Source organism: Aplidium turbinatum, chromosome 1, assembly GCF_918807975.1.
Source record: "Aplidium turbinatum chromosome 1, kaAplTurb1.1, whole genome shotgun sequence".
Lineage (NCBI taxonomy): Eukaryota > Metazoa > Chordata > Ascidiacea > Aplousobranchia > Polyclinidae > Aplidium > Aplidium turbinatum.
The window spans coordinates 56,654,725-56,670,431 of NC_137472.1; the positions used below are offsets into that span (position 1 = coordinate 56,654,725).

Below are 15,707 nucleotides of genomic sequence, written 5' to 3' on the forward strand. Positions count from 1 at the left end.
TATTCTAACGCAGGGATGTCCAACCAGCGGCCCGCCTGAAATTTTTGTGCGGCCCGCTAATCATTTTCACTCCAAGTAGTATTTTGAACTTTGAATCTTAGCCCTAATTAAAATGTTCCAGTCAGTTTCTAGGGGCGTAGTACCGTAATAGTATAGTATGGGAGCAACAAGATTATAAGTCTGATTATATCTAAAGTCCGATGGCTCAATAGAGCAGCCACCTTAAAAAGATTTCAATTATTGTTACCCGAAATAAAACAGTTCATGGAGAAAAAGAAACAAAATATGAACTTGTTACAAAAGGAAGAATGGTTGAATGATTTGTCTTTCTTAGCTGACATCACAGAAATGCTAGCTGAGCTCAATTTGCATTTACAAGGGAAAGGTCAGTTGACTTGTGTACGTAGTTCAATGTTCGAGCAAATAAGCAGTTTTACCAGGAAATTAAAACTTTTCATTGCACAACTGAAAGCTGGTGCAATTGTATATTTTTGTAGTCTATCTGAAAGAGCTCAAAGACTAATCTGTATATTAAACTATGAAAAGTATGCTAAGTTATGTGAATTACTGGTTTGCTTGCAGAATTAAAGATTTGCTTCAAGAATTTACAGTCAGATTTTCTGACTTCAAAAAGATTGAAATTGAATTAAAATTATTCAGTGACCCAGTTTATTTCAGTGTGATAAAGCGCCACCTGAAATCCAACTTGAACTGCAAAGTCGAGAAAGTTTGAAAACTTTCCACAGAGAACACACTCTTCCTTTATTTTATAAAGAATTACATTCACGTAATGAATTTAATAGGTATATAGCTATTTTTTCCAGAAAATTATTGTGCATGTAGGGCAGCAGTAAGCTTTTTTTTTTTTTTTTTTTCAGTTCAGTTCATTTATTTGTCACAAACACAAACATGAAAAGAATACAAAGTACCGTATACAATAATAATCGGTTGTGTGTCATATGACGAGGAGACTGCGAAAAGACCAAACGGTCATATTGTTGCAGCACATATTGTTGCAAGTAGTTATTTTCATCCATGAAAAACTGCAGTTAAAGAAGTAGACTGACAGACAAACACTTAGCAAACATCCTAAGAATCAAGACAACGTCCTTTAATACAAATGTTGATAACATGTTATTTGTTCCTATTTTCAAAGATGAAATTAATGGTCTTTAATTGTTCCTTTATGTACCCATTTTTCTTGAAATTTGATAGGTTCTGCAGCCCATTGAATTATTTCAAGTGACAATGCGGCCCACTATAATAAAAGGTTGGACGTCCCTGTTCTAACCGAACTGGCTAACCGCGTGACGAAACTTTTTTCCAATGCATTTTAAAGGTGATTTTATCATTATTCATCATTTCGCCCCCGGTTTGCTGTGATCGATGAATAGTGCCTTTACTAAATGTGCTGTAACTTTCTCATTTCTACTCCGATGATGTGTTGTCGAGAAACAGACCGCAGACAATCATCAATGATTGCGCTATCTTCAAACGGAAGGTCTTCTTGTCTTGGATGATGAAACCAATGACTGGCTGCTCTCTAGTAGCCTTCCAGCATAGTCTGTTTTTTTCTCTTTCTCTCTCATGCAAAAAAATGAAATTGTGGGGGCTTAAAAGTAACAAGCTCTGAGTTTATTGATATAAGACCCTTGTTAATTATAGACTCAACAAAATTAGTTGATGTAAATCTTGTATTCTGGTATCTGTTCAGGTATAAAGGTTCAATATGATCATAAAAGGTGTCACTATAATTGTATTAAATGTTGTCAGTGTGTGTTTTGCAACATTTGAAACTGGTAAGACATTGTGTAGTTTTATTTTAGTGTGTTTTTAACTTTTAATATGTTTGTTTAGGCTACTGTTTTCTTCACTGTGTGTCTTTCTAATGCAGGCTATGCAATTATTGGTTGATTGAATGTTTATCGGATTGAGAAAGCTTTTTTAGAAGTTAATCCTGACAGTTTTGCGTACCGGTACTTGTAGAGACATTGAACCATTGATGATGGTCCGGACATCGAGTTTGACCGAGTGAAGTTTTCCTTCGTATAATTGTTGTTGTCTGTAAGGTATTTCATCCACCAGATGCTGGAGATTGGAAAGCAATCCTTGAAATGGGTTGCTCAAGCTTACACCCCTGGAATCAAAAAAGCGTCGTTTGATTTTGCAGTTTAAACATTAAACCAGTGCCCTCACCACTTCGTTATGTATCGGTAGTATCAATGGAATTTTATTGTTAGCATATTAACTGGATGTCCAGAATCAACTAAAAACAACAGTAAAAAAAGGATTTTACAACTTGGCATACTGTATTTAACTGGATGGTTTTTAGTGGTCTCATCCTAAATAGAAGTTCTTGTATGGACCATTTGTTATGTTGTGTGAAACTACCTTATTATTCGGAATGGCTCGTTTCGGTGAGTCCGATCCCTTAATGGGGGATTTTTTCAATTTTTTTTTTTAATTATGGGGTACCGTAACTTAATTATCATTGCCGTTTTAGGGTTAGGGGTTTGGGGTTAGGGTTAGAGGCACAGGCGCCGGGTTTTGAAAATCGCCGGGGGGGCAAACTTTCTAGCCGACTGATTGCTTACATTCGAAATGCTGATGTTTTTTTGCGTCTATATGCCATTGTATATCGCCAAGCTTTATAATGTAGGCTCAGGCCTCGAAATTCATGGCGGACATCGGACATGTCCGCCGTCACAGCAGGTGATGTCCGCGGGAAGTACCATCTAGATCGGTCATATTTGTCCGCTGAGAAATAACACAGGAACTAGCGACACAAATCGTCATTGCATAGCACGAACAATTGTTGCAATAATATAATTTCCAGCGCATCTAGAAAATGTGAATACTGTATCCCTTAGCTTCCATTCAAGGAGGAAAACTTTCGATTTTTACATTGCTTCAACGATTGATGACATTGAATCAGCGTAACAAAGGTAAATTCTTCGCTAAGAATTGATAGGAGTACAGGTACTTCTACAGTCTAATCACGCGCAATTTAGTTCAAGTTTTACGTCACAATGTCTGGCTTTGATCTCCGAGTAAATGATACGGCAAGGTTGGTTACTAAATTATATTATACGAGTAGGTTATTACAGCAAGATGCAACAAAATTTGTTAAGTTTTGGTATTAGGCCTACAGTGAGAAAGAAAAGACCCAAGGAAAATTCACTTTCGCTCACATGACACGCAAAAGTAAACTTAAAGAAAAAAGCCTGTGAAACTTTGCACAGCAGAAAATAGTAGCGTTAGTGTATAAATTTTCCGACTCCTGCCCAGAGCATTGTGACGCGATAAGCCACACGACCTCGTTCGGTGAAAGTTAATCAGTTATGTGACGTATTGACCAGCTACACGGCGCTTTGAAAAAAAAAAGTTTTGTGGTTTTCTGATTGAACGTTTTTCAACTTAGGCTACTTTTTCTCATTTTCTACTGCTTCCCCGAGCCAACCAAAAGCTTTTATATCATTAAAAGGCAGCAAAAAGTAAAAACATCTCAGAAAATGTCAGTCAAATACCAACAGTGGCGGTAATCAAAATCTGCAAAATGCGACAAATCAGGCCGCATCTCCAAGTAGCCATGCGTCAACGAACTCCAAAATCGCCAATAATTTTCGAATTGAAGGACATTCTTAATTTTTTTTTAATTTTTTTTTTTATTATCTTTATCACCTACATTGCGGGAAAGCGAACTTGAGCGCTATGCATCGGTGTACGCCTTCCAACGTACACCTGACCCACGCTGCAGCCGACTGCAATGTCTGTTTCCGGTTGTCTACTCTACTTATGAAGTAACATTGGTACTACCCATTACTCGAAATCGATCACTGGGTAGAGGCAATTATCGTAAAGTTTCTTGCCCAGAGAAGCAACCAGAGAAACAACATTGCCCAGAGAAACAAAATGATTCCATTGCTCTTAGTTCAATGAACTCATCTTTTCCAAGGTCCTCATCACTGATAGATGCCAGTTCAACGAGGAATTTTTAATACCCTCTGCGGCTAAGCAGTAACCTCTGAAAGAGTTTTGCAATGCTTCCAAATGTCTGCACATGTCTGTGTGCAGAGAAAATGGTAGAGCATTACAAACTGCAGTTCCAATTTAAAGCATCAATTCTTCCAACGTTGAGAAATTAAAATAGTTGTTAGTCTCCGATCTCCTTTTCCACAGAGATAACTTATTGCCCTGAAAAGCTTAAGCTTTTTAGAAGCGTCCACAGTTGTAACGGCAGGGCCTTGAATAGAACCCAGGGATGAATCCCTGATAGAACCATTTAGGCCTAGCCTACCTCATTCATATGAGTAAAAACATCCGCCAAGTAGGTTGACCCTTGAATAAACTCTTTAGGCTACAGTTAAACTGCTTTGAGAGTTCAATATTTTTGTCTCAGAAAAAAAGAAAACTCCATTCGAAGTTCAAATAAGCGCTTCAAAACTTGTCCCCTTGACTGCCAGCGAACTTCTGTATAGCCTAGAGGAGAACTTCATGTTTCGCTCTCATTTCTTGACATAACCTCTTGAATATTCGATGGTACAAGCCACCTCCTTCGCCATTCACTCCGACGGCCATCCCAGTGTACCCCCACCCCTGCCTCTATGCTGGCGATTTTAATTGCCAGCACGTCGACTGGGGATACCGCATCACCAGCCCTTCTGGTGCATGTCTGGCTAACTGGGCATCAAATAACAACTATGCCCCACTGTACAACCCCAAAGATGAAGCCAGCTTTACATCCGGGCGATGGGGCACTGGAACAAACCCAGACATGGCCTTTGCTAGCACTGGCAACGACAATCAGCTTCCGGACAGACGTGTGCTACAGAAGTTCCCTCGGTCCCAACACCGACCTTCTCTCATTACCGCAATACCGCTCAAGACACCAATTCCGAGTGAACCAGTCAAGCGGTGGAACTTCCGTAAAGCCGACTGGAATCGCTTTAGCCTCCTTACCAACAAGTTCACAAATGAGTTACCTCCACCTAACTGTCACAATGTGGACGAGGCCTACCAGGACTTTTGCAACACCATCTTAACATGTGCCAAACAAGCCATCCCTCGAGGTCGTAGAAGTAACTAAACTCTATGCTGGGATGCAGAGTGCGAGCGCCTCTACTAATCTTTTGTTAGCTCTTCAGATGGTCAAACAACACCCTCAGCCGCCAAGGCTCTTCTGGAAAGACTCGATGCAAAAAGAAAAGAACGCTGGACAGAGACTATCCAATCTATCGATCTCTCGCACTCAAGCCGTACAGCGTGGAACACACTCAATAACCTTACGGGACGATCAAGACAATCACCCCGACAATGTCCCATTCCTGCTAATAAGATCGCATCGCAGGTAATAAAAAATGGGATATATATAAGCCGTGTGATCGTACCTCCGATCGGTTTGTTACCAAAGAAGTGAAAAAGCTATGGAAGATCAACACACCCGACCAGGAGAGCATTTCTAGCTCCTTCTCACGGAGCGAATTTAATGCTGCCCTCAAGCACCTAAAACCTGGTAAGGCCCTTGGTCCAGATAGGATATGTCCAGAGCTTATCATGCACGCTGGTTATGTTCTAAAGTTCTGGTTATGCGATTTCCTGTCGTCCTGCCTGCGCCGCCTCAAGATTCCTAAAGTATGGAGAAGATCTCTGGTCGTCGCGATCCCTAAGCCAAACAAACCACTAGACCAGGGGTTCTTAACCGGGGGTAAATTTTACCTACCGAGGGGGTAAATTTACTGAATCATAAATTAAAGCAAACTTCATCATCATCGTCTTTTCAAAGTGGTTTGTGATCAGATGGGATCAGAACACTCTGTTCTCCTTTACCACACCGAAGTTCGGTGGCTCTCTTGGGGTCTTGTTTTGTCTTGAGTTTTTGAACTACCGCATGGCGAAATCGAGATTTTTTTCGAGAACGCAAATCCCCGTTGATGAGTAAGCACTTGGGCGACAACAAATTTACTGGTGCATTGACTTACTTTACAGGCATTTTTTCAAGTTTGAACCAGCTCAATATGCAAATGCAAGGAAAAAGTGTTACCACTATAGATGTACATGATAAAATTCAGGGCTTTCAGACAAATTAGATTTGTGGAGTAGAAGAGTTCAAAAAGGAATTTACGCAAATTTTCCAACATTTGATGATTGGAAAGTCAGTATATGTTGCAACGAGATTTCTAACCTCGAAGTCAAAATATGCCATCAGTCATCACCTTGCCGCCTTAAAAAAGACCTTTGACGGTTGCTTCGAAGGTGAAAGTTTTAACAGCTAGGCTACTGCTCTTTGGATAACTCATCCCTTCGAAGCCAAGTTAGAAAGTATTGCTGACGACGATTTTTGCAAAGATGAATTGATTGATCTTCAATGTTCAACAACGCTTTGTTCCAAATTCTTATCGTGCAATGGTGACTTTTCCAAGTTTTGGTGTGGATTAGTCGAAGAGTTTCCTACGCTGACTAAGCGTGCATTTGAAGTTATTATATCTTTTCCAACTACTTATCTGTGTGAAGCAGGGTTCTCTTCATTGTTGACTATTAAAACAAAAACATCAATCTCGCTTAGTTTCCAAAGACGACATGCGAGTAGCTCTTTCAACGACTGTTCCAAGAATCTCCAAAATTGTTCGTGGAAAGCAAGCACAAAAGTCTCACTGATTGACCGTTGAAATTGCGTGTCAGTTATTAATAAAAGAAAAAAAACTTAAACATTCTTGTGTGCTTTTATCATAGTTATTTGGGACATTTGAGTAGACATTATTTTTCACAGGACCCCGTCAAGGACAATTGTGTCTTCGGCAAATAAACGTCTTTGATATTTGCCAAGGTAAATCCAGACAAAAAAGGATGTTTTGCATTTCTTTGCATGGTTGACTGGACACGATGACATCACAAGGGGCCACCAAAACGGTGGGGGTAAATTTTACTATTTTCATTCGGCAAGGGGTAAACAAGACAAAAAAGGTTAAGAACCCCTGCACTAGACGATGCAAAGAGCTATCGCCCCATCTCCTTGCTCTGCATCCCTTTCAAGATCCTTGAGAGACTGATCTACGCCCGTGTCGAACCAATAATTGACCCACTGCTTCCCAACGAACAAGCTGGATTCCGACACGGGAGGTCAACTGTAGACCAAGTCACACTACTAACTCAGGATATTGAGGAGAGTTTCTCGGCAAAAAAGAAAGCGGGGGCTGTCTTTATCGACCTAACAGCAGCCTATGACACTGTTTGGCACCGTGGCCTAGTCTACAAACTACTCCGCCAACTCCCTGACAGGCACATGGTCAAAATGATCATGGAACTCATCCACAACAGGAGTTTTACCCTTACCACCGGAAGCGGAAAGCCAAGTAGACTGCGGCGACTCAAAAACGGTGTCCCACAGGGATCAGTCTTGGCTCCCCTCCTTTTCAATGTCTATATGCATGACCTACCATCAACAACATCTGACAAATGTGCATATGCTGATGACTTGGCCATCTTGCACTCTGCGAAAGACTGGCAATCATTAGAAATGACGTTGAGCCAAGACATGACAACCATATCTGGATACCTTCACCAATGGAAACTGAAGCTCAGCGAAAGTAAAACTGTGACGGCAGCCTTCCATCTCAACAACAGGGAGGCAAAACGTGACCTGAAAGTGACCGTTAACGGCAAAATTTTGCCGCCCTGCCCAGAACCTACATACCTTGGGGTTACACTTGACAGGTCACTCACATACCGTCACCATTTACAGTCACTACGCAAAAAGCTGACATCTCGCGTCGCCCTGCTGAGACGTTTGGCAGGCACAACTTGGGGTGCAGGTGCTGACACCTTGCGCACTGCAACCCTGGCGTTGGTCCACTCCACTGCTGAATACTGCGCCCCTGCCTGGTGCCGCAGTGTCCACACCCGTCTCATCGACAGCCCAATCAACGACGCATTGCGAACTGTAACTGGATGCCTGCGCCCAACTCCAACAGAGTAGGCCTATTTACCAATCCTCGCAGGCATCCAACCTGCTGAGCTTCGCCGAAAGGGAGCCCTTATACACCTGGCTCGCCGGGCGAGGGATCCTAACCACTTGCTTCATGCAAAACTCAACATCCCACCTCAGGAATCTCCCCGGCAATTAAAGTCAAGACACCCCTTTGTGCCAGCTGCTGTTGAATTACTACATCCATTCAGCGATCATGCCATCATCGCAGCACACTTCATGGAAGACAATTGGAATGCAGCGTGGTGTGCCACCGACACGAAACTACATCGTTTTATACCTCACCCGGTGGCGCGCCCCCCTGGTATGGACCTGCCTCGGCCGACTTGGGTCAAGCTCAACAGAATCCGAACCGGAGTCGGTCGCTTCCATTCCAACATGCACAAGTGGGGTTTGGCTCCCTCACCGGCCTGCGAATGCGGCGCGGAGGAACAAACTGCTGACCATGTTGTTCTCGAATGTCCGATCTATAAGACACCAAATGGAACGCATGGTATAGCAACGCTGGACGAAGCTACACTCACCTGGCTCTCCATCACCTGCCCTGAAATTTAATTTGATCTCAAACGAAAAAAGAAGATTCGATAGTTCAAAGCAAGAGCTCTGATAAAATTAACCATTTTCACACTACCACACAAAATTTCTTTCAAATTTGTTCGGAGTTTTCGATGCTAACGTACTATGGCGATGTAAAAAGCAAGTAACGATGACCTGAGGAAAATCATCAGCGTTGTTTGAACTTAATCTCTTTTCTTTTGAAAAATTTATTCCATTTTTGAAATTAGGCTATACACTGAGATTTCCATTGGGCCTTCATGGACCCCCTAAAACTAGTCTGCGTAACCTTGGGCCCAAGGACCCCAGTTTAAGAACCCCTGCGCTAGATCTTGTTCGAAGATAAAGATTCAAAACCAATTAAATCTTGTTTTTGTAACCGCACTCTTTTTTCATTGCCACCTGGGCCACTCCTATTTATCTAAAATGTCTGGGAGTCAGTTATGCTTTGCCATCTGTTGTGATTATCAACCAGAGTTCCCAGATAAACGTTTTTCATTTGACTTGTAAATAAAAAATGTGATAAAACTTTGAAGTTGTTGTAGACAAAAATTTGCAATGACGAAAATCTAAGAATCTGTGATAGAATCAAGCAGTAGCGTAGCCAGGAATTTTGAAAGGAGTGGAGGGGGGGTTGATAACCGGCGGGCGAAGCCCGACGGCGTGTTTGACAAAGGCGACACCCAGCGGCAGGGGCCTCCCCCAGAAAATGTTGAAAAATTACTTTGAATTTGGTGCATTCTGAGAGCATTTTCAACAAAAATGTGATTATAAATATTCCTGTAAACTGGTGCTGTCCGGTGGCATAGCAAAAAGATAAGATCATGTTTTCTTGGACATTTTTTGGTAATAGAGCTAAGTCTCTATGTTTTCTTGTTGCTAATTCCTGGCTGACATATTTGAATGTTTGGCATTGGCAAAACTCGCTCTATTAATGCAGTTTCGTTTGAAATTAGGCAAACTTTGTTTTAGAGACATAAAGACTGAAAGCATCATTCTCAATATCGTGACGTCACACGCGTGCCAAAGGAGGGGTGGTTGTAACCCCCTCCCCACCCTTGGCTACGCCACTGGAATGAAGCAATGCACAAACAGCTTCGACATTTCAAAAGATGGAGATGTTTTGATTAATTTTTTTTCAAAAATAATGCCACCTTTTAGAAATCTTTACCATCTTCAAAAGTTCGTGAATGCTGTTTTTTAAGGATGAACTTCAATATCACAAAAACTGTTACATTCAAAAATCTTGGCAAAATAAAGATGCAAATGTGTAACTTGCAAAGCAGCCATACAATTTACATATTTTTTTTTTAATTAAAATTTTATTTTATTGCCACCATGGCCACTCCTATTTTTCTAAAATGTTTGGAAGTCAGTTATGCTTTGCTATCTTTTGTGATTATCAACCAGAGTTCCCAGATAAACGTTTTTCATTTGACTTGTAAATAAAAAATGTGATAAAACTTTGAAGTTGTTGTGGACAAAAATTTGCAATGGCAAAAATCTGAGAATCTGTGATAGAATCAAGCAATGCTATTTGATTCTATTTGAATAAGGCACTAATGATGCTCTACACTAGTAGAGCGAAATGCATATGCCCTAAATAGGGCTCTGCTGATTCTCCATCCATTTTTAATAAAAAATACTGAACTCTGAACTGATACTTGATGGAGAATCACTGGCCTGCTGCTTTGCAGTCAGGAGATCCCCTATCCTTAAAGTGCCTCTGACAGAAAAATAAATTTGCGAAATTTACCTAAGATACCAAAAAGGTGACACTAACAAACTTCCCTGACCAGAAAATTGTAAAAAATATCAACAGGCTACTAAGTTACACGCTTGCAAACTTTCGTTGACATCGACGAATCTGACACTCATTCTATTGCGAAAATAAAAACGGCAACATCGCTGTGACGTCACCGTAAGCTGGAAGGATACAATCTGTGGTGACTGGTGACTTGGTTAGGTATAGTACGGCTACTGCAAAACGTGAATGTGTGGGGCTCTGTTGGTCTAAAGCATGTGCAAATTAAGAATTACCGAAATAGAAAAGTGAACTTACTATTACTACCAGGTTTTGATCAAATAGGTGGAGTTTATTTTTATCAAACAGCATCTCAATTCAATTGAAATTGCAGTTTCATAGGGCTACAATTTTGATACTTTTTTATTTGTCCTAATCTGGCTATAGCCATTTGCAGTGTAACAACAGTATCTCATAAACAGTAGGCTACCTTTAATATATGGTTGAGGCAATGCTTAAAAATTGCTGTTCATGTGTATTGTTGTATTTAAAAATATCTATCCCAAATTTCCTTGCCAACTGAAAGTATTAAATGCAATAATTCTCATTGTTCAGATGCTTCTCATGTTGCCTCAATCGACTCTTTCTATAATATTATAACTGATGCTCTCAAAGCAGCTTCTGATAAAATCTTTGTTGGTGTAAAGAAGAAATGTAACATATTTTCTGTTGCTGGTTGGAATAATCATGTTAAGCAAGCTCATGCTACTGCCAGAGAAAGTTACATCATGTAGGTGAAAAATGGGAAACAGTGAAATGGTTAACTATATGAGTTGATGCAGAGCAAACGAAAGGAGTTTAAAAAAGCCTTTCGCCGTTGTAATCATGCCTCTGAACAACATAGAGCAAATGTGCTTGCCTCAGCACTCAACTTGGACAGCTCACATAAGTCATTATGGCAGAAAGTAAAAAAGTCTACTTGCAAAAAGAGTTCTCTTCCTGTAAATGTTGGTGGAGCACAAGGTCCTGAAGCAATTGCTGAGATGTGAAAACATCATTACAGCTCCTTGCTAAATTCTAGCAAAACCAACACTGAAAAAGAATTTGTTAACTCATGTATTTCTTCTAGGGATAAATATTACAACTTTTGTTGCAACATGGACACAATTGGTTCCTTGCTTGTCAAACTGCCATAAACCGCGCTGCTGGTGCTGACAAAATTTCAGCTGAACATATTGTTTATGCTGATTATTTGTTTTTATATTAGTGTACTTTTTAATATATATGTGTCTTAGTCATGGCACTGTACCAAATTCTTGCTTGAACACTGTCTTAGTCCCGATTGTAAAGAATTTGAATGGCGACATTCAAGATTCAGGTAACTATAGACTTATTGCTCTAGCCACAGTAATCTCAAAACTGTTTGAACGTTTTATGTGAATCATCTATTGCCTTTCTGGAATACCAGTGACAATCAATTTGGGTTTAAGTCTGGTCATAGTACTGAAATGAGTGTTTTTTAATAAAACAACCAGTGTCCTCTTATATCGGTCATGACACTCCTGTCTATTCTGTCTTTTTGGATGCTTCAAAAGCCTTCGACAAAGTCAATCATCATTTATTGTTTAAAACGCTTATCACACGTAACGTGCCTACTGCCTATCTATTTTGTTCGCTTATTGGAATACTGGTGACCTTTGTGCCTTTATAGTAAAAAAACCATGCAAGTGAGGTGGGAAGGTCACCTGTGCCAATCATTTACTGTGTCCAGCGGAGTCTGACAAGGTGGGGTGTTAAGCCCCTATCTTTTTGCCGTATATATATATTGATCAGCTTTCTTATCTCAATAAAACAAAAGTTGGTTGCTATGTTGGCAACTCTTGTCTAAATCATATTATGTTTCCTGATGACATTTGCTGCATCTCGCCTAGTTTGTGTGGCTTACAAAATTTGTTAGATGTTTGCCACAAGTATGCTGTTGAACATGAAATTACTTTCAATTTTAAAAAGTCATTTGGTATGTTATTCTCCCCAAAAAACTTTTATCTTTTACGTGCTCCTCTGCTACATCTAGGTAAATCTGAAATTGTGTTCACAGACTCTGTAAAATATCTGGGTGTATTTATTGATAGTTCTCAGATGAAAATTATATTTCAAGGCAAGTACGCTCTCAGTACTGTGCTGCAAATAATGCAAATCTCAATTTTTCTAAATGCTCACCCGCTGTAAAAAACAGTTTATTTCGTTCTTATTGTAGCCTATGTCGTTTTACTTATCCCAGTTGTGGAACAAGTTTAGATCTTCTAGTATAAAACGATTACAAGTTGCTTACAATGACTCTTTCAGAATATTGCACAATTTGCCTCGTTAGGTCAGTGCCCGTGAATATCAAGTAATGAATAATGTAACTACGTTTGATGCTTTATTGAGGAAAAAACATGTTTTCGTTTATTAACCGATTGCATACACTCCTCAAATCGCTTTATATCAGACTTGATGTCATCTGATTGTTTTTATCGTTCTGAATGCTTTCAATTCTTCCAACGCTCATTGTATGTAAATTTGTAACAGTAGATAGCCTATTTAGTGAGCTTTTAAACCAACGGCATCCAAGGTGGCTCTCTGTGCATTTTCAGTTTGTGTATTACAGTATTTCGTTGTTTTGTTTTCGATGTGGACAGCTTTGTCTGACGCAAATAAATATGTGACAGTGTCAGTGACAAAGACCGTGTGGTTTCTTTTTACGCTTTTCCACAAAACAAGGTGCTGAGAAGAAAATGGTAGAAGTTTTCTTCAAGTATTCGAAAGTAGGATGGGCCATACAAAACTAGTCATATATGTTCTCTTCACTTCACTGAAGATGATTTTGTTAATACCACTCAAGTAAAAATGGGCTTGAGCAAACTTTACATTTTGAAGGAATTTGCCATAGGCTACCATCTATAACAGCAAAGATGCAACCAGTTGCTGATGATGATTTCAGCACTTCTAAACAACAACGTTTACAAAAACGTACCCTTGTACAGGTAAACTAGGCTTTTACATGTATAGACTCTGCTATGTACGTACTGAGGGCACATTATGAGAGAGAGAGAGAGAACTTTTATTTATTATGAATAGTGATGATGAATTAAATATGAATTATGATTCGTACAATTTCTTCATTTTTCACTTCAAGTATATTTTAGGTTTTGTAGGAACGTATCCATTACAGTTTTATTAAACTGTAAAAACCAACAGATCTTTGAAAAAAGCAACCGCTTGTACCAACTCCGACTAAACTGTGATCCAGCAATCACATCTAGGAAACGTATGTTTCATCCGTCGCTAAGAACGCCGACTTACAATGACGTAATACCACCAAAGTCGTCCCAGAGCAGTGAAATATGGAGTTTCGCCTGTGGTGGCGCTGCGGAGCCGTCGTTTGATGTAAATTACGCCCTAACCAGTCGAGCTACGAGGTTAAGGTTAAAAAGTTTGCTAAGTATGATTCTGCGCAAGGAAATGCTTTAAAAAGTTACTATACTTGGATCCAACCTGTCAGGGGCACTTTAATGGAACTCAATAAATTTCATAAAATCAAATTTTCTTTTTTACTTTTTTACATGTGCTAGCTGAAGATGCTATTACTAAAGCGAAATTGATTTTTAATAAATTACACTAGACTAAGAGGTTAGATTGTTGTGCAAATGCCCGCATTTGATGAATGCAAAATAGCAGTACCATCTTGCAAAGCAGCGATAGAAATATTAATTTCACTGCGCCTGGCAACACAAAAACAGACTCTCAAAGTTGCAACCAAGAGGCGATCTCTACAACGATCGCCATGGTGGCAAGGCAACACAAACAGCATCAACGAACGAGATTCCAGAATAGATGGCATATCCTTGAGCAGTTGTTCATGTATTACGGGATGGGTATCGCCTAATGTACTGTATGTAGGCTGTAGCACAAGCTAGAATTGGCGGCTAGTCCATAAGAACTGCAGAGGTTGCAGCCCCTCAATCGTTTTTGTAGGAGAAAGCAAATTTTAGTACAGTAGTATTTTTCCAAAATTTTAATTATTGCCTTATTCTAACTATGTTTTCCTTTTTTTACAATTCAAAACTACGCTGTTTGTTGTTATTGAAAAAATCTTTATACTCCGATTGAGAAAAGCTTTTTTATAGCTTAATCCCATTTTTTCGCATACTTGTAAAGGCTTTGAACCATTGACACACCCCCGGTAACCAAGTTTAACAGAAAGAAATTTTTGGGTGCCCCAAACGAATCGGCTGCCCTGGTCATTAACATCATTACACAATGTGATGTCGTGCAAAAGGGTGCAACCTAGTTCGGACCCTCAGTTCGTACCCTGAAAAGATCGAGAGAAAAAATTAAAAAAAGCCGAAGTCGCTGATCGCAGTTTAATAGCACAAAGCCGAAGTCGCTGATCGGAGTTTCCGCAAACAAACTCGAGGGCTAGGGTTAGCGGAAACCGCGGAACTGCGGAAAAATGTTTGCGGAAACTGCGATCAGCGAAGGTTAGAGCAGAGCATAGATTACTCGATGATTAGAGTTAAGGTTAGCCGAAACTGCGGTTAGCAAAACTGCTGAAAAATGTTTGCGGAAACTGCGATCAGCGAGGGTTAGGGTTAGAGCATAGATTGCTCTATAGTTAGGGTAAAGGTTAGCGGAAACTGCGGAAAAATGTTTGCGGAAACTGCAATCAGCGAGGGTTAGGGTTAGAGCATGGATTGCTCTATAGTTAGGGTTAGGGTAAAGGTTAGCGGAAACTGCGGAAAAATGTTTTCGGAAAGTGCGATCAGCGAGGGTTAGGATTAGAGCATAAATTAATCTATGGTTAGAGTTAGGGTAAAGGTTAGCGGAAACTGCGGTTAGCGGAATCTACGGAAAATGTTTGCGGAAACTGCGATCAGCGAGGGTGAGGGTTAGAGCAGTGGTCTCCAACCTTTTTAACAAGCGACCCAATTTAAGCGAAAATGAAGTCAGCATTTACATGCGACCCCATTTTGTTTTCCAATACGGAGAAAAATATTTCAAGTAATGCTGAAACTAAATAGGCCCAATACGAGTAAGTATGCACAATTACAGCGAAATGTGGCTACACAAAAGTATTCCAAATGATTGTTTTTAAGAAGTTTCACATAACACATGAACGCGATTTCACCAACACAAAATTGTCAATTTGTTTGAACATTTAATTTGCACTGTCAATGCGATGATGTCTAAAGTGTCTACAACCGCAGTTTCACCCTCACCACCGGGCGCGGACGAAGAAGCAGGCCAAGACGCCTTAAGACCGGTGTTCCCCAGGGATCTGTTCTGGCTCCACTCCTTTTTAATGTTTACATCCATGACCTTCCACCAACAACATCTAAGTTGTATGCCTATGTGACGATCTGGCTATGGTGCATAACGCTTCGG

General features: G+C 40.1%; 1 protein-coding gene across 1 annotated transcript in view; it reads left to right on the forward strand.

Annotated features, from left to right (window-relative positions):
- The first annotated feature begins 1,717 nt into the window (after positions 1–1,717).
- The window catches only part of LOC145783657 (uncharacterized), a 28,572-nt gene continuing 14,582 nt past the window's right edge, over positions 1,718–15,707 (forward strand). Inside the window, exon 1 of the mRNA XM_082595544.1 lies at positions 1,718–1,799. The gene's annotated coding sequence lies outside the window, so the exon portion shown is untranslated. The remainder of the gene's footprint in view (positions 1,800–15,707) is intronic.